Below are 18609 nucleotides of genomic sequence, written 5' to 3'. Positions count from 1 at the left end.
CTGCTGGCTCCGGTGTCAGCACCGGGAGGCTTTCCTGAAGAAGCGCATTTTGAGAACAGGAGGCGGGCTCGTTCCCAACCTCCCAAGCTGTGGAACAGTGCAGATCTTTGCAGGCCTGTCACTGCTCACAGCACCCTGAGGAGGTGTGGCAGCAGCATATTAGAGATGGAGAAAATGAGGCAGAGTGAGAGTCATCGCCAAGGGGGCCGATGTCACACCGGGATCAGAACTCAGGGGTTCTTGTATTCAGGCCACATCTCTTTCTGCTGATGCCCCTGCAGGATGCTTTGGTGCTCAGAGTCTCCTTCAGATAACCCATATTTTCTTTATATTCCAATAATTGCTTCCCACCCCCATAGATAAATATCCCCTTCTCTGCAGAGACAGCCCCTTTGTGCTGAGAGGAAGCAGCAGTGACTGAATATCCTCCAGGAGTCCACAGTGTCCACCAACAGGAACCACCAGCCCCTCCTTCCCACCTCCATACCCATGGTCTGTGGCCAGTAAGGGGATCCATCGCCCAAAGCTATACAAACACTTTAGTGTCAACAACAGCTGCATGTAGGGGACTTGTTGCTCAGCAAGCCCCCTTGTCACTGTGAGACAAGATCTGCATGAATACAGGCTTCCCCTGGACTGGGTGGATGTGAGGGGTAGGGGGGAGGGTGAGGGGAGGCAGGTTATGAAAGCGGTTTTAGAGAGCATGGTTACTTCCCACTTCCTCCGACCTGGAAAGGCGCAGAGCAGGCTGGGGTCTCGGGAAGAGGCTGGGGTGGCTGACGGAAAGCTTGGGGTTGGGGACGAGGCTGTGGTTGGGGGAGGCTGGAGAGGGCTATGTGTCAAGAGTTCAGCAAAGCCAGCTGAAACTGGGTGGTTAAAACTCTGGGCACTTTGGGGCACTTAGGTAAGCCCTCAGTGTCGCTGTCAATAATTCCAGGGTGGTTTCTTGACCTGGACCTTTCCTTGTTGTTCTGACCAGGGTATCTGCAGAATCCCTTCATTGTCTGTCTGTCTCTCCCTGCTTTGAGTCTGTGCTCCTCATCATCACTGTCAAGGCTCGCCGTGATGCTGCCCTTATTCCATTTGTGCTGTCATCTCCCGCAGTCACACTCTACACTCCTGCTCTCAGCTCTGCACCTTCCACCATCCTGCCCCTGGCATCTGGCACAGCTTCCCACTTGCCATGGAACAAGCCCCCTCCCCCACCCACATCCCTCCTTAAATGGCATTTCTTCTTCATAGCCTCCCGCATGGCTCCCCAGCACCAACTGCTGACACTTTACATTTTGCATTGTATTTGAATTGGAGTTGGGAGCCTCTCTTCTTGCAAGACCCAGGCTGGGATTTAGGGAGTCCTTGTGCTCTTACACTAGGCTGCACAGGCTGTACATCTAGTCTGTAATCTAGAGAGCCGGAGAGAACCAGGGTCTGTCTGTCTGTCTGTCCAGCAGCTTGGATAGAGTTCCCAGCACAGGGTAACCCCAGGCGTCTTTGTGCCCTGGGAGGTGCAAGGGCTCCTCTGTATTACTGCTGTCAAGCCTCTCCCTCCTGGAGGGCACACAGCACAAGAACAAATACCAAGCCAAGAAAATTCATCTGTGACCAGAGTGTTGCAGAGAATAAAAAAAACACACACAACTTGAATGCAGCTTCCTTGGCTCTGTCTTGCCTCTCTGGAATCCCTTTCCAGGGTACCTGTTATGGTTGATAAGGGGGAGTTAGGTACCGGTCTATCTTCAGTCCAAGGAATATCAAGGGGCTCAGTTTTGGAAGGGAAAAGGGAGTGAGCCACATTTATGTATCAACCAGGCCGGAGCCATTGGGAGGTTGCAGCTGTCCCATTCCTGCTGCTAATTTTCCTAAAGCTATGGAGTTCTCCTAGCCTCTCTCATGTTTCCAAGTGTCCATTTCCACCAAGTAGGGACAGGATCCAGAAGCAAACCTTGGCACGGGGCTGGAGGGGGTCTACAGTTGTTGCTGCCATTTTTCAGATGGATGGGGGAAGGAGGGTCATAGAATGAATGCTTGTTTGAGAATACAAAGCCAGAACCTGCACAGTGTTAAGTAGCAGTGCGGGTAGGTGCCAGTCTCTCTGGGATATAATAATGACACAAATCGGTGATTTGACACCTGCCTTGGGCGGCTCCCATTCTACATTACAAAGCTACTCGTGGCCTTGCTGGCTAGAGGGATTAAGAGCCTTGTCGGGATGTTTGGTGTTGCTTGTTGACATATCAGATACCCAGAACTCACGGTTACAGCAGCACTAGGATCTGGTCTCTGGGGCACACCGGACAGTTTGCGGAGCTGCTTTTGCATTTGCACTGAGCTTGTTTTACTTGTGCTTGGCGAGTGAGATTGGAGGCTCTCCCCTCTTTGAACCTCCTTCCCACTCCATGTGGCTAATTAAAACTTAGGGTTCGAGACGGGTCATGCTGCAAAGTTGGGGTTTGGATTGGAACTGTCCCAAGTTTTGGATCCGGTACATTGATTTGGCCCAGTTGTAATGACATCTAGGTATCTCATTGAGCTCATGCTCTTGCTTTCTACCTCTGGAGACCTGCATTTGTATTTGTCTTAGACCTCAGGTGTAAAAAGACTGACAATCTCACAGCACAGCTGATGTGTTCACGTGACAGCCCAGTCATGGAGTCTGGTAGTGTTCGAGACCATTAGCAGCCTCTGCTGAGGACAAAACCTTGGACTTGAGTACCTGGGTGTGCTGGTGCTCAGGACTGAGGTGCATCAGCAGAGTTTCAGCCTATTGTGTGAGCCCCAGTGCTAGAATAATGGGGTGGCGGGCTGTGGGGTAGAAGTGAGGGGCATTGGCAGAGCTGTGCGAAGGGAGCCCAGTGCTGGAATAATAGGGGGTTCTATAGGCCAGAAGTGAGAGGCATTGGGAGGGAAGCTTCTGCAGTACTTGCCTTTGTTATGCCTGCCTACAGCCAATGTCTGCATTCAGTGTGCAAGCTATTTGGATGATCTGTTTTACCACCAGTGGAGTGTGAATATCTGGCAGTATGTTTCCTTCCTCATCTGCTGTAATTAATCTTTAGTTTAGAGTAAATAGATATGCTGGGCACTCCTCTGGTGCTGGAAGTACTTGGGAGATGACTTTTTGAAGTTCATTCTCTCTTCTGTGCGTGTGGGATCATCTGAAAGCAAATGCTGTGAAAGAAAGGGGCTGCTTTATGATTGGCTAAATGGGGGGAAAAAAAAGCCTCTTGAAAAAATCTTTCCAGAGGGCCCAGCTGGTTTTACTTTTCAGTGATTGGCCACGGCAGTGGAGGGCGGACACAGCCACTGCTCAAGGACCTAGGGTCTGGCCACCTGAGCGTGAAACTTACTTACACTGACAATAGCTAAGGAGCAGCAGCGCCTAAGCTAGCAAAAAAAATCCGTGCGTGTGTGTGTGTGTTTAAATCTATAACTTATTCAACTTCATTTTGTCATCTTCCTACTGCAATAAAGAAAGTGATTGAACAGTTAAAGGATTCTCACCATTGAGTTGCTTGCTCGTCAGTTTTTCTGTTAGCTGATATTAGGCAGCTGTTCCCCACGGAGTGTGTTTGAGCTGAAGGAGACACGACACAACCTCAAGGTAAATCAAATACATGGATTTCAGCAATTGCTTGGTGCCTTGTCTTGGTTCTGCTCTCTCTATGCCTCTGTGTGTTGTGTGTGAGATGTGAATTATTTTGTAAGGCAGCATGTGTCAATCATCTGTTACATGTAATAGCAGATAATGCTCTTCACGGAACAATGCCAAGTGAATTTGTCTCCAGGAATAGCGAGGGGCTGTCAGCTTGAGTATTTGTTGTTCCATAACTGATATTTAAGGGACATTCATGTCCAAATAACTTGATTGACGGTGTTAGTATTGGGCTGTTGTTGTTGCACAGGGGAAGGAAAGAGAATCTCTGAGCTGCTACAGAGGTTTCCTGCCATACTCGACCTGTTACTGAATTTTGGATTTCCCAGGCTGAGTCATGGCAAAGTGTGTTGGACTAGAGGGCACATTTTCATTCTCACCGCTACGGTGTGTGCTTAACTTGGAGTTTGCAGGTTCCATGTGTGCAAGGCTTTTTGATTTGTCATGCAGTTGATCTTTTCAGTCACAGCAAACCAATCCCTAAAATGAGAAATCCCAGCGTGAAGTGGATGTGCTGGTTGTCTAATTGGGGCTACATGGATTTTTCTCTGGGTACTGCCTCACCCATCCTTTGGCTGGGACCGGCACAGCTATTTTGGTTGGGGTTCGATTGGTGACTGAAAACGCACAGATTTAGGCTCTGATCTAAAGTCCAGTGAAGTTAATGGAAAGATTCCATTGCCTTCACTGGGCTTTGGATCAGGCCCTTAGACTGAAGCGAAGGAGCAAAAAACCTAAGCTCCACATCCTGACTTCCAAACCTGCATACTTTTAAATCCTTTGTTGGAGACCACTGTGTGCTGGGTAGAGGCTGATCTCTGTGTGATCTCTGTGTCACCATTCTGTTGTAGTCTGTAATGTAATGATGATAAACTTAGCTCTCAAAGCACTTTACAAAGGAGGTTTCTGTGGTGGGGTTTCCAGGGCTGATTAATGCATACGCTTCTTGGAATGTCCCAATTCCATCCCATGCTAATGTTCCTCATCATGTTTGGTTTTGTAATGTATTTTTCTACAGTGGCTTTTAAAATACTGTTCTTATACTCAGGTGTAAATTGTTACATTTTAATTCAAGTGTGATTAATTTATATTGAAATATTGCTGAAAAACACAGAAATTGTCTTCATTCCTCTGTGCCCACATATGTCAGCAGTGACTGCCCCGGTTTAAGGTGGGGTATATAAAGAATATGGGCCCAACTGAATTCTAGTTGAAATCCATGGAAGTCTTTCCATTGACTTCAGCAGGAGTTGGATTAGACCCTTATACCTAAGTGAACTTGTTGTTTTTTGTAATGAGATAGAAGTCAGATACAAATACAAAGCAGATAAAAAACACAGATAAACTACATATATATTTAATGTGCCTTCACTTCCTTGAATAAACTCTTTTAATATAAATTTAAAATGCCTACTGCATATGATTTTATTAACTATTCTCTCTCCACTTTGTCCTGAATAACCAAACCTGAGCACAGGGCAGAATCTGTATGTGGTTTAGTTTTATAAACGAACAAAAGTGACTGTGGTTAAATGAAAAGGGTGCTAAGATCCTTTCACTGTTTCCCTTTGATTGTTGCACCATTTAAAGTCAACGCTGAGATTCTGAAAATGGATTTTAAGAAGAGAAAATGTTGAAGGAAGGGTGAAGGCAGGGTGCCTTTTGCCCAAGAATTATGGCAGCACTCCCGGAGTCTGCTGTGTGCCCTGCTGGTGAAAGGACAGGGCTAAGAGGCTAATCTGGACTGAGCTATTGCCTGGAGATATTAGGGGGCAGGTCACTTGACCTCTTTGTACCTAAGGCTATGTCTATAGGTCAACTTACAGACACTGCATTAATTACTGCGGTGGCTGATGTCCACACCACCCTCCCTCATAGAATCATAGAATATCAGGGTTGGAAGGGACCTCAGGAGGTCATCTAGTCCAACCCCTACTCAAATAGGACACAATCCTTTCTGTCAGTGGTGTGTGTCCTCACCAGGAGCATTCCACCAACTGAAGAGGGGCAGTGTGGGAAACTGAGAGCCAAGGCTCTCAGCTTCATGCAGCTCCCCACTGGGAGCCCAGATGTCCCTTTGGGCTTCTTGCCTCCACGCTTTCAGCCATGAGCAGGACGGGGAGCTGCCTGGAGCTTCTTACCTGTGGTGGGGAGATCCACATCGGGGGTCCAGTTGGCCGCCGTGCTCCTGACGAGCAGGGAGCCGGGACCATGGGGGGCAGCAGGGCTCCCAGTGCGGAGCATGTAGCCAGGGCGGCAGCCTAAGCCGGGAGCCTTGATGGCAGCCTGGCTTGGAGCAGAGAACGGGCAGCAGCCAGGGAGCTGGCTCTCTTGTTAATGTCACAGCTACAGCAGAGCCTGGAAATCGACAAGAATGACTGCCAACAACCGATGTAAGGAATGCAGTGTAGACACTGCGTCACGCTAACTACACAGACGTAAGCCCTGCTCCTCTCGTTGAGGTGGGTTTATTATGTTGGCATAGCATGAGAATTACATCAGCAGGAAGAGCATTTCAGTGGGTACACCTCGACTGTTTTGTCAACAAAACTGTGTAGTGTAGACAAGGCCTTAGTGAATCCAGATGGGAAAGTAGGTAAAAAGCAGAAACTTTGCTGAAAGCCATTTGTTATCTATCCTGTGGGGAGCAATAAACTACCCCTTGCCCAGACAGGGAGGAGACTGATTCCCCCCTCTCCACATAAGCCATTTATTTCCAAAAGAGCCTGGTGGAGCTTGCTAGTAGACAGAGAGTGGAATAATTGCACGTGCAGTTTCTATGGATGGATGGATGTTGGGATAACTTATCTATCTGAAGGTAGGCAGTGGCTGTTGACCGTGGCATTGCTAAGGCAGTAAATGCCATCAATACCAAGTATGCAGTGTAGTTGTAGCTGTGGTACTCCCAAGATATTAGACAAGGTGGGTGAGGTAATGTCTTTTAATGGACCAACAAAATATATTACCTCCCACACTTCATCAATACCGAGGTCTGTTACTGTGTCTGGATGGTGCTCCACTGATGTTTCCAGGAGTTTATAGGTGCCTTCTGTGTATGGGAGCATGTTTTGTTTTTTTTTACTCCAGGGATTGTGTCCCACTGTCTTCATTAATTCATTTGGCAGCAGAGGAGTTCTGTCTTCAGCCCCCCTGAGTTGATAAATAAAGGCCCAGGGGTCTACCTCTCTTGCCTGCAGGATCATGGGTGAAACATGCCACCCTCCAGGTGTGAAAGCAGAGCTCAGATTAGTGCAGCGCCAAGAACCATGGCACATGCGCTCAGAAGTCTTGGTGCCACACACAAGTGAGTGCAGTGGCAGTGAGGACACAGCTGTTTGAGAGTTATTTCACAGTGTGGCTGCACTCACTTGAGCTTGGCTAACTCGCTAGCACAGGGGTCGGCAACCTTCAGCCCTCAGCCCATCAGGATAGTCCAAAGGCGGGCCGTGAGACATTTTGTTTATGTTGACTGTTCGGAGGCACGGCCCCCCGCAGCTCCAAGTGACCAGAAACGGCAAATCGATTTGGATTTAGCAGCGATGCAAGAGGCATGCTGGAGTGTCGAAGGAGCCTTTCCAGAGGTCTAATGGCCGGGGGTTAATGCTAGAGCTGCGAAGGCATTAATTAACCTTTGTGTCCAGCTCCAGCACAGTCTCTGGTGACAAATGTTGGCAGCAGAGTGAGGCCACATTCCGATAAAGCCAGGGTCCCCAGACTCAGTTAATGATTGAGTCACAATAACCCTCCTTGTGCTGAGTCTCTCTGAAAGTCACCTCCAGATAATTATATTAACTTTTCTAGGCTGTAGGACCTGGGTGCAGAGATTTAAAGAGACAGGGTCTTTTTCTTTCTATGCACTTTCAACATGAAACTCTGTCATATGTATGAGGTAGTAAATACAGAGCCAGGGCCTCATTTGTTCTTAATTTTGTATTCATTTACCACAATTGTGGATGTGAAAATTGGTGGACTGCATTTGCATTTTACAATCTACAACTCCCAGACTTGCATGGAAGACTGAAGTTACTGCAGGTAAATCAGGCATTTACTTGTGTTTACACTTTTTCATGCACCTTTTTAAAACTTAGGCCTTACCAAGCTAGTTGCCTGCTTTCCTGTGCAGGTCTCCATTTCCACAGTCTTTTGCATCCTGTAAGAGTAGCTTGTGGATAGTTTAAAGTGTCCTAGGTTTCCAGCAGGACACATTAGTGATGTAGAATCCTTGAGTTGCAATGTCAATGTCACGGTGACACAGGTGCTGCTATGTGCTGGTCTGCAGGTAGAAAGCCAGAGCTCCTACTTGGGCTTCCACCCTCCTCCTGTTCATTCTCATTTTCCCCGTTCCCCCACATATTCCTGCTCCGTCTACTCTTGGCTTGCCAGCAAAACGGCAAAGACAGTAACTTCATTGACATACAGTTTGGATCCACTCATTTGTTTTTCTGAGGGTGATGATTTTTCTAATCATGTCTGCTCTGATGTAACCCCACAGCCAATCCATGCGAGTCAGTGGAGGGCCTCTGAACTTGCACCAGAGTAACCAGACTCTGGCTCAGTCCCCAGAGGGTTCTAAACATTGTGTTCTTTACTGGTTTCTGCACATATCTCAGGCATGTGTCTCTTCGCCTCTGATTCTGCCCCTCTTCCCATCGCAAGGTGAATGCTGCCCAGCTGCCAGTTAATAAGTGACACATTACCCTTGCAGCGTGTGCCATGAACATTTATCGAACGTACAGCAACGGCCCTGTTTAACTAGCCATTTTAAAGATTCCTTATCAGAAAAGGGTGCTTGCCATCCGGTGCCGGTAACAAGCTGAATAAGTGGAGGGAAATATTAACAGACAGATCTGGAAAGAGCCTTGTTGAACAAAACAGTTTGTGTGACCTTTCATAATCTGGCAGATAAGGTTCCAAAGGGCCAGGTGGCTTCACACCGCGCCGCTCCTAGGCTTGATGCCAGTTTAAGGTTCTTACCTATTAATAAAATCACCCATGTTTAGGGACCCTGTTCCCTTGCTTTTCCTGGGTTTTATCATGGATCTGAGAACTCTTTGTCCATGTCACAAAACCAGCATACGTTTGCCAGTGCCAATTCAAGGGCAGTTCAGGAATGAAAGATCAGGTGGTTACGGCACATTGGCTGAGCTGTGTGTAGGAGGTGGGAACTGAACCTCAGGGAATGCTGCAGGTCAGGCTGGAGGTGCGGTGCTAGACCAGTCTAGGGCCGGTGTCTGTAATAGCAGGGCTGAAAGGGATCTTTGGCAGGGCTGTGCAAGGTCGTCCAATTCTGGCACTGCAGGGGAAGGGTGCAGGGAAGTATTGAAGCACACGTGTGTGTGGTGGGGGGAGGGGGCCAGCTGCAGGTCAGGACTGAGGTGCATTGGCAGAGTTGCATGGGGAGCACTTGCTCAACCTCTGCCTGTGCTTTGCTTGGTCTAGAGTGCTATCTGGTTTCCATGAACTCTGACAAAACAAATGCCATTTCTCCTAGGATGTTGACCCTCTGTGGAACTGGGGATGACTCTTTGAGAACACACACCTAGGAAGCCAGAAGCATAAAGTTTGCTCTTCCAGGCTTGTTCCTGCAAAATATTGAAAGGAGGGGCAGTTTTCTGGGCATTTCCCTCCATTCCTTCCCATTTTGTGTCCTCAGCTTCAAAGTGGGGTGATCTAGTTAAATGGGATGTCCTGAGGTGGTGAATAAAGGGGAGGAAGTCACAACGGCCAGGCACTCAATTCCTAAACAGTGCACATGAATGTTACGTTTCAGTGGGCGCCTACAGCTGCCGCTGCTGGAGCTGTCTGAAGGATTTTGAACATCTGGACATCTTTTCCAAGGACCCTATACAGGATGCGAGCCATACTCTGCTTAATTGGGACCAGAAACTGAGCAGCTTCTTCCAGGATGCTGTACCAATAGATCTGCTGAGTGAAGGGTGGGTCTGGGGATTTCCTGCCATTTATCTCAACAAGTGAAAAGCATTTGACTGCAAAATGTGTGCAGGATTAGGAAACAGCTTTCTCTGTCTTCTTTAGCCATAGTCTTACTGCATCCCTCTGGAGCAGTCACTGATAAATGCATTCATGGCTTCTAGGATGGAAGCTTTAAGCAGTGTTTAAAGGAAAATGCATATTCTCTCAATAGTATGTTCAGCCCCCAGTGTCTGTGAATTACTTCCTGATATGCTAATGGGAATAGTGTATGCACATACACCTCTGCAGTGTGTGTGTGGGGGGGATTCTACAGATCTGCAGATCAATGAAATTGCATATATTTTGCATGCAAATATAGAATTTTTCACATAAAATTTGCAGGAATTCATTGATTCTGATTGAGGGTGAAATGATCACACTACAGCTTTTGAATGTGTTTCTTTTTCTCATGTGCAGTTCAAAGTGGTCAGATTCCCTCCTCGCTTCTTCTCAGAACAGCAACAAAGTATTGCTCCTTCTCTCCTTTTCGCTTTGGGGTGAATGTCATTGCTCATTTTTATGGAAAGCAACACCAACTTCAAAGCAATAGATTTGCAAAGCTGGGGGGTGACGTCCCAGAGCTGCATGTGTCTGTTGCAGCCTGGGGATTGTGAAAGGATGGAGCAGAAGGAGTATAAGTAATTCTCTTTCACCCACAGGAGAGCAGCTTTCCTGTAAGGATCAGGGTCTCATCTCAGATAATGACAAGATTGTGTCATTGACGTTTGAGGGCACAGGAAGCATTGAGGTTCCCTCAGGAAGAGGCCATTGCAGGAAATAACTCCTGATAACGTCTTAGTGTCTCACCTGGAGAATCATTCCTGAGACACCGGTTTGATCAGGCAGGAGGGACGGAGTGTGTGGGGCGTGCAGAGAGAGAGAATGTTGAAGGAAAAAACGTACTGAAGAAAATGAGGCTTTGTTTCAGTGTTTTTGTTTAGAAAGAGTTTTGGGAGGGGGACTCGGTCAGTCTAGGTGGAGCAAGAAGATAAAATGCTCTGTAGGGCTAATGTGTGGAGATACCTCCACCTACGTGGGCCAGTGCCTCTGTGCTGTGTGGTACCCAGTGATGAGCTGGAGCCGGGTTTGCACTGGTTTGCTAGAACCGGTTGTTAAATTTAGAAGCCTTTTTAGAACCGGTTGTTCCATGAGGGACAACTGGTTCTAAAAGGGCGTCTAAATTTAACTGGCCAAAAGTGGCGCCTTAGGCAGAGCACCCACCGGCAGCTCCCCGCCCCACCCCCGGCCCCAGCTCAACTCCGTTCCGCCTCCTCCCCTGAATGCACCTCCCCGCTCTGCTTCTACGCCCCCCCTCCCGCCCCGCGTCCCACGAATCAGCTGTTCATGCAGGAAGCTGGGGCAGGCTGAGAAGCAGGCCGCGGCTTCCCGCTCAGGCCCAGGTAGGTGGAGCGGAGGTGAGCTGGGGCAGGGGGGCGCGAGGAGGGCCGCCCATGCCACAGCAGGTAACCTGGGGGGGGGGGCAAGCAGGGGAACCGCTCCCCATCCCAGCTCACCTCCGCCACCCTCAGCCTGAGCGGGAAGCTGCGGCCTGCTTCTCAGCCCTCCCAGGCTTCCCACCGAACAGCTGATTCGCGGGAAGCCAGGGGTGGGGGCGCGGAGAAGCAGAGAGGGGTGGTGTGTTCAGGGGATGAGGTGGAGTGGAGGTGAGGTTTGCTGGGGCCGGGAGCTGCCGGTGGGTGCTCTGCACCCACCAAATTTTCCCTGTGGGTGCTCCATCCCCGGAGCACCCAGGGAGTCGGTGCCTAAGGTGCCACTTTTGATGTGATCAGTGGGGGAGCGGCTGCTCCCCCTGCTCCCCCCCAGCTATGCTCCCCTGCCCCTAGGAGCCAGAGGGACCTGCCGGATGCTTCCTGGGAGCTGACCCAGGTAAGGACCTCTGGGACTCCCCACCTTGCTCCCCGGCAGGTGCCTCTGGCTCTTAGGGGTGGGGTGGGCACCCACTACAGTGGCCCACGAGACCCTTCTGCCCGGTTCTGGGGGCAGTCAGGGGACAGGGGAGGGGGGTGGATGAGGCAGGGGTCCTGGGGGGGGGACATCAAAGAATGTGGGGGGTTGAATGGGGCAGGAGTCCCGGGGGGAGGGGGTGGGTAACAACCCACTTACGGGGTGAGGAGGGAACCCGTTGTTAAGATTTTGGCAGCTCATCACTGGTGGTACCTCTATGTAATGGAACTGTGTGTGCTGAGAGGTGGCAGTTCTTGGATTGTTTGGAAGCCAGGTGTGAAGAAAGCAGCTGGGGTTCATTCTTTCCCTGTGTTGCACCCTCAGTGACCTCAATGACGGTGTGGGGCGGAATGACTCATTTAACCTTCCCTTGGAAGGCAAAACACTGGAGAGGAGTGGGAGGGTCACAAGGCCAGACCTAGACACTGATGCATTGTGGTTGGTGACTCAAAGTTCACTTGACCCTCTTGGTGCCTGTCTTACTTCATCTGTGTAATTGGGTTAAAGCAGAACCTCTGGGTAATGAGATCCTGCATCTGCGTTTAATTTTCCTAGGTAAATAATAACCCTCCCCTCAAAGTTTGTCTTTAAGAGTCTCCTTAATGTTCCCTTTGTCCCCATCTCCTGCTTTCAACTCCATGCTGTTCATCAGACTGCCGCCTCATTTTGGAGCAGCCTCCCTCAGATCTGCCTGTCAGAGCCATTCCTGCCTGGCTTTCCAGGCCTGAGCACGGTGTCAGTGGTGTCTTTTTCTCACATGGGCAATTGTCTGTTAGCAACTGGATTGAGAACCACCAGTTCTCATCTCTCAGCACATAGAGCAGACATCATATAAGCATCATTCCTACTGACCCAAACTGGATGTGAACTCTGTGGCCTAGAGATTAAAGGCTCTCTGTAGCCTAATCCCAGTGCCTTGAGCTACGTGGGTGGGTCTGGGGTACTTCACATGGAATGAAGTCCTGAGGTTTTTATTTTACTGCCTCTCTCAACTAGAGGAGAGAGGAGAAGGGGGGAGCTGAAAACAGCCACCTCTGCAAAGTGATATTTAAAACGTACAGGAAACCCTGCAAGATGCCTAGTCATAATGTCTAACAAAACACTACAGCGAGATCCTACAGTGGCTAAGGGCTTATATACACTTCCAGCGCCGCACCGGGGCAGCTGCGCCACTGGGGCACTTAGCTTCCTCCGGAGCGATCGATCCAGCAGGGGTCGATTGTTATTGTGTCTAGGGAAGACGCGATAAATTGACCGCCGAGCGCTCTCCTGTCGACTCCAGTACTCCACTGGAGCGAGAGGCGGAGGCGGAGTTGACGGGGGAGCGTCAGCAGTTGACCTACTGCAGTGAAGACACCGTGGTAAGTAGATCTAAGTACATCGACTTCAGCTACGCTATTCACGTAGCTGAAGTTGCGTAACTTAGATCGACACCCCTCTTCCACCCCCCCACAGTGTAGACCAGGTCTTAGTGAAGGTGCTATCTGCACCCGTGGAAGAGCTTGTCCTGTCAGCGTAGGTAATCCACCTCTCCGAGAGGCGGTAGCTATGTCCATTGCCGAAGCCCTCCTGTCCACAAAGGCGATTCGGTCAGAGTAACTACGCTCAGCGACGTAGTTATACCAACGTAAGTTTGTAGTGTAGACCAGGGCTAAGCAAATGCAAAGTCTGCAGAAATAAAAGGGAGGAATTGAATTTTAGCAGCGTCAGGAGCTGAGGAATGCTTGGGAAGGAGCAGATTTCCTACCCAATTTAAAAAAAAAGGGGGGGGGCTTAAAAAAAGAGGGGGGGCTGCGTCGGTCCATATGGGAATGTGGGTCGATTGTCCTTAACTCTTTGGGTGCTGGAATTGCTTTAATTAATCTGCTCCTCCTCCTGACCTCCCTATCCCAAAAAGCATTCCTCTGTCTGTTTATAGGAATGCACTTCCAATTCAGAGATATGGGCCGCAGTCAGTCCAGTGGGTCCTCTCACAGCATTTTTATTGTGCTCTCCTTTTGTTTCATTCTGCATTGTTTGTGTTCATCTCTTGGAAGCTGTGTGCAACAAAATATTGGCTTACAACTTCCTAATGAAGTGAGCTTTGCTTATAAGTTTTTACATGATTGTGTCTTTCGTCAGTTGCACATGTCACTGAACTTTCATTGCCAGTTTGGAGCAGACACTGTCTTTGGATAGTTGAACCCAGTTACCAGTTTCTATATATATTGGAGTGGATGCCCATCTTGTATACTGGTGTACCATGGTAATGACTGCCGTATCAGTGCCTAGAGAGAAAGAACTGTACATCTGTCATGCTTTCCATCCCAGAATCTCAGTCCTTTACAAACACTCATGAATTCTGTCACGCCACAGCAGTGAGGTAGCTGATATTATTACACCCAATATGCAGAAGATTAAACTGAGGCCCAAATGTTTTAACTAACTCTCCTAAGGTCACACTGAGTCAAGAATAGAACCCACTTTTCCCAGGCCTGAAGAAGAGTTCTGTGTAATCTCGAAAGTTTGTCTTCTTGTTCACCAACAGAAGTTGGTCCAATAAAAGATATTACCTCACCCACCCTGTCCCTCTGATTAACCCCTGGACCAACATGGCTACAGCAACACTGCAAACAACAATGGAAGATATCCCATTTCCCTGACGTTCCCGTGCCCTCCATCACCCTGATGGATAGGATTTTCAGGTATGTCTGAACTTGGTCTCTCAGGGTCTGTGAGAAGTAAGTATTTATCAGATTGCTGTGTTCGGTGTATGCAGAAGGTCCGAGGGCTGAGTTGGGCATTAGGAGAATTTGGAGAACTTTGGTCTGCGGTTTCTGACGCAACTAAAGCAGCCTCAGATCTCTGGGGTTTTCTCTCCCTTGAGATGTTGTTAACTGAGGCATTTCTACAAGCCCTTGGTCAGATTGAAGTGCAATTACATGTTAACAGATCTTACTTGTCAGAATCGGTTGTTGTGGACTGCACACACCTTGCTACTCTTCTCTTTTTGAGGCTTTTCTTGCAATTCAGTTGTGAATAATTATTTCCAGCTGACCAGGCCTCTGTTGTGGTATTTGCACAACTACATTGTAAACACTGCAAACTCTAGCTCAAGTGAGTCCTGACAGTCTTCTGCTGCTGTCATCAGGCAGTAACTTTATTGGAGAATGTGCATCTTTTTGTTTTCTCTTCCGCCACAGAATTGTCACCATTAGTGTCCCAGCTCAGGGATCTCAACTGCCAGGGAAGCCCAGCTATTAAACTATGCACGTTTAGCTAGAAAAAAGATATACCCTAAATTCCTGGATCTGCTGTTTAATTACAGCACATCGCTCTTCTCTAACACCTTCCACTGGAATACATTAGCATTGAGAAATATTAATTAATGGGTTAAATTCATAACACCCTTGTGAGGTAGAGAAGTAATATTGCTATTTTATAGATAGGGGAACTGAGGCACACAACTTGTGTAACATGCTGTGGGTCGCACAGTTTGTTTGTGTCAAAGCCGGGAATAGAATCCAGGTCTTCTGAGTCTCAGGTGGATGCTTGAATTACTAGACCATCCTGCTCCTACAATATTCTCCAAGACCTTTGCTGTTACCATCCGAAATAATATGCAGATACTATGCAGGCTCTTTTACTACAGTGTTGAGGGCCATATAACCTAAGTACCTGGATGGAAAATGTGAATGGTGTAAAATGGAACAGAAGTTTTGTCCTTTCTTGTTTGGAGAAGGGGATTATCTCTCTCTAAGCCTCTACATCCTCCTCCTGGCTCAGAACGGCCAGATATTGTTTCTTTTGGAGCCCATACGATTGCTTTAAGAGCAGATGGTGAGGCAATACAATTCTTCCCCCGCCCCCCTTGTGGCTCTATGCTCCTCTGCTGTGCAACCTTCCCAGTCCCTGCTGGTAATGGACACAAAAACCGTACTGGGCACTTTACAGCACAAGCTGAATCGTATGGGACCGCCTTGTGCATTTGAAATTTAACCAGAGAGCCTAGTGTACATTTTAATGGGGCACGTTTAGGAAGGCAGTGCAGTCTAGTGAACAGAACTGTAGATTTGGGAGTACGGAGACCCTGTCTCTGCCACTGGCCTGCTCTGTGGCCTTAGGCAAGTCTTGACTCAGTTTCCCCATCTGTAAAATGAAGATAACGAATACTTTCCCACCTTTGTAAAGCACTTTGACACTGATGAATGACAAGCACCATGGAAATGTTAAATATCGTTACTGAGTAACTATTACATTACCTGCCCTTTTGTGCCTGATAACTTACTGCTGTTGCTTCGGGGGTGGGAGTGCACAATAGCCATAGTTCTAACCAAACCACCGATATTAGTGAGCTGCCGTCAGAGTGAACTTGCCTCCTATCTATATGTCCCCAAGGGTTAAAAGCTGACATTCAAAAGGCTTCATGTAAGGGGCCTCCTGGCTTAGAGAGGGTTACCTCCCCTTCCCCTCAGTGGGTGGTAGCCAGGAAGGGGAGTTGACCTTTCCTCATGCTGAGCTGCTTTCTTTAGAACCTCCTGCAAAACCTTGGATGAGCTCTATTTAGAGACAGTTTCCTCTCTGTAGCCTGGATTTCCAGGATTTCTTTTACCTTTTCTTTCTTCTTCCATTTTTTTAAAGTGAGGATGCTGGCGTGAAAAGAGGATCTGTGTTTCCTAGGACTCCATCTGCTGCTTATTCCCCAACCCAGCTGGAGTAAATGAAACAGCTTGGAGCAAACAGGTGCTGGGAGCTGCTGAGTTCTGATCCTGGCATTACCACCAATTTGCTGCGGAGCTTGGCCAAGTCGCTTCACCTCTCTGGTCCTCTGTTTCTATCTTAGGGTTTTATGCTGCAGCCCATCACCTTAGTATCTGAACATGTCTGAAATAACATCTCTGTTTGTAAAATGGGGATGGAACTGATTCAGCTCACACGGGGGTCTGGGGCTGTAAGGATTAGTTAAGGTCCATAAAGCACTTTGGAAATGTAAAGTTCTCGTTAGGTGCCAGATCCTGAATCCTCTGGGACATCACAATGGTTTGCTGTGGACTGCCGCTCGCAGGAAAGGTCTGCCTTCAACAGGGGAATGGGCACCAGCAGCTGGACCCAGATTCCGTTTTCATGCAGCTGTCTCTGCAAACAGGAACAGTTCCTGAATGGGGGAGATATGTGTTTCAGGGCAGTCCATTTAAACACAACTGCTTCCCGGGAGGAAAAAAGGGAAACACAGATGCAACCCTGAGTTCCCATCTGTGCCCTCTGGAGATGTTCTGTCCAAGGCTGTGAATGTGTCTGTGTGTGGTCGGACAGTGCCCAGGTGCTCTGGCACTGGAGGCTAGATACATCTAAAATTAGAGCTGTGCCTGGACCATGATGCTGGTGTGAGGATCTGAGTGTTCCTGACAGTCAGGAGGGTTCAGATCGGGGATTTGGGTTTGGGACTGTCTCCCTGCCCCTCACAACCTGCCTCCAGTAGAGATAATTTGGAATTTTACCTTGAGCTGTTGGGGGCGGGAAAGGTGGTCACCTTGGATTTTCCTTCCTCACTTAACTGGGATGTTTTTAGGCCCCCCCTGCGTGCAGGAGGCGCTGAGTGCTGGCAGCTGGGACAGAAGGGGTTAAGTCCATTGTGCAGTGTGATTGAAAAAAGCCGTTTCCTTCATGTCCTGAGACAGTTTATTTTCTGGGCATTCTTCAGGATCCAGGGAGGTGCCGCTTTCTTTAAAGGCATTTCCTGAAAGCGAGTTTATATTTGGATTGGTGAGTGGGGTGAGAGGAGGGGCTGATGCAAAGGGGTCAAGAGGCAGGAGTGGAAGAATCTAATCTTTGGCCCCTTTTCCTAAATTGTCAAAATCAGTGGCAGAAGCAGCAATAATTTGGAAACTAATTCCCTGGTCTGAGTGGGACCCCTTGGAAGGGAGGCAGCCAGGTGCAGGATCTCCCAGTCCTTTATTCCAGCCATTCTGAAGTCTGTTGTGGATTTGCATGAACAATAGTTCACGCCAGAGTGTTACAGATCCAAAATACACATTTGCACAGATGGATCAGACCAAACACACAGTGAAAGAGACTGTGAAAACAACTACAACACTGATTACATGTAAACCCTCAGTGTTTAAAAATAGGAACAAAAATCCATCAGCAATTTATGACATCTTAATATTTTTCTCTCTGTCTCCTTTGACATTTTAAATGGAATGTGTCTTCTCTGTTGTGCATGCACACATTTTTCCTACATGTCATTGCTGGTATTGTATGGCACATGGATTTGTTACTGTAGAGTTGCTCATGAGTTCTGTGCTGTGGGCACTGGTTTGTTGTAGGGTCACTAGTTCCATGCACGCATTGATTTCTTGTAGATTGCTCACAAGCAACTGGCAGCGCACACTCGTTTATTGTTGGAGTGCTAGAGAATTATAGACAGATAGATAGCATTGATTACTCCCTCCGCTCCCCAGTAAAAGAGTATAGGTGCGTTTTATTTTTTGTAGAAAAACATAAGTAATCCAGCTTAAAAAGCAAAGTACATTTTAGGTTAGGCTAGATGATCACAATGGTCTGGTTTTTTTATAATCCTGTCAAGGTGTGTGTTTGTGTGTGTGTCACACACTCACACTCACACTTTTACACACACACTCTCTCTCTCTGTCGGTCACAGTTTGATCAATACTAATTGATTTGGAATAATATAAGGTTAAAATAAACTCTTGTACTTCATGCTGATGCAGCGATGGGAGTTCATGTCATGCTCCCACTAGGCCTAAGATGATAGAAAGCAGCTGTCTCTCTGGCTTGGTTGTGCACTGTGCAAGCAGTTGTCTCTCTCTCCCCCCACCCCCATTAGCATCTATCTATCTATCTAGTAACCTACTTCGATTTTCCTACAGGTTTTCCTTAGTATCTATAAGGGCTTTTAGATGAGGATCATCCCATTTTATGTATAAATTCAGAGAACAGAAGGTCCAAGGACTCTTGAAATAGCAAAGAGTAGCTGTGTAAGCTTCCTTCACCCTAACCGGTGATCCATGCCGGCAGAA

At 48.1% G+C, this 18609-nt stretch overlaps 1 protein-coding gene across 6 annotated transcripts in view; it reads left to right on the top strand.

Annotated features, from left to right (window-relative positions):
* The window catches only part of STARD8 (StAR related lipid transfer domain containing 8), a 141992-nt gene that overhangs the window by 58188 nt on the left and 65195 nt on the right, over nucleotides 1-18609 (top strand). Inside the window, exon 1 of one of the 6 annotated variants that reach the window (XM_084640116.1) lies at nucleotides 3356-3601. The exons of the other annotated variants lie outside the window; for them this stretch is intronic. The gene's annotated coding sequence lies outside the window, so the exon portion shown is untranslated. Of the gene's footprint in view, nucleotides 1-3355; nucleotides 3602-18609 lie in introns of those variants that run through there. 6 annotated transcript variants of the gene reach the window in all.

The sequence above is a fragment of the Lepidochelys olivacea genome, assembly GCF_965140295.1.
Source record: "Lepidochelys olivacea isolate rLepOli2 genome assembly, chromosome: 9".
Taxonomy (NCBI): domain Eukaryota; kingdom Metazoa; phylum Chordata; order Testudines; family Cheloniidae; genus Lepidochelys; species Lepidochelys olivacea.
This window is presented reverse-complemented; position numbering and strand designations above follow the sequence as displayed.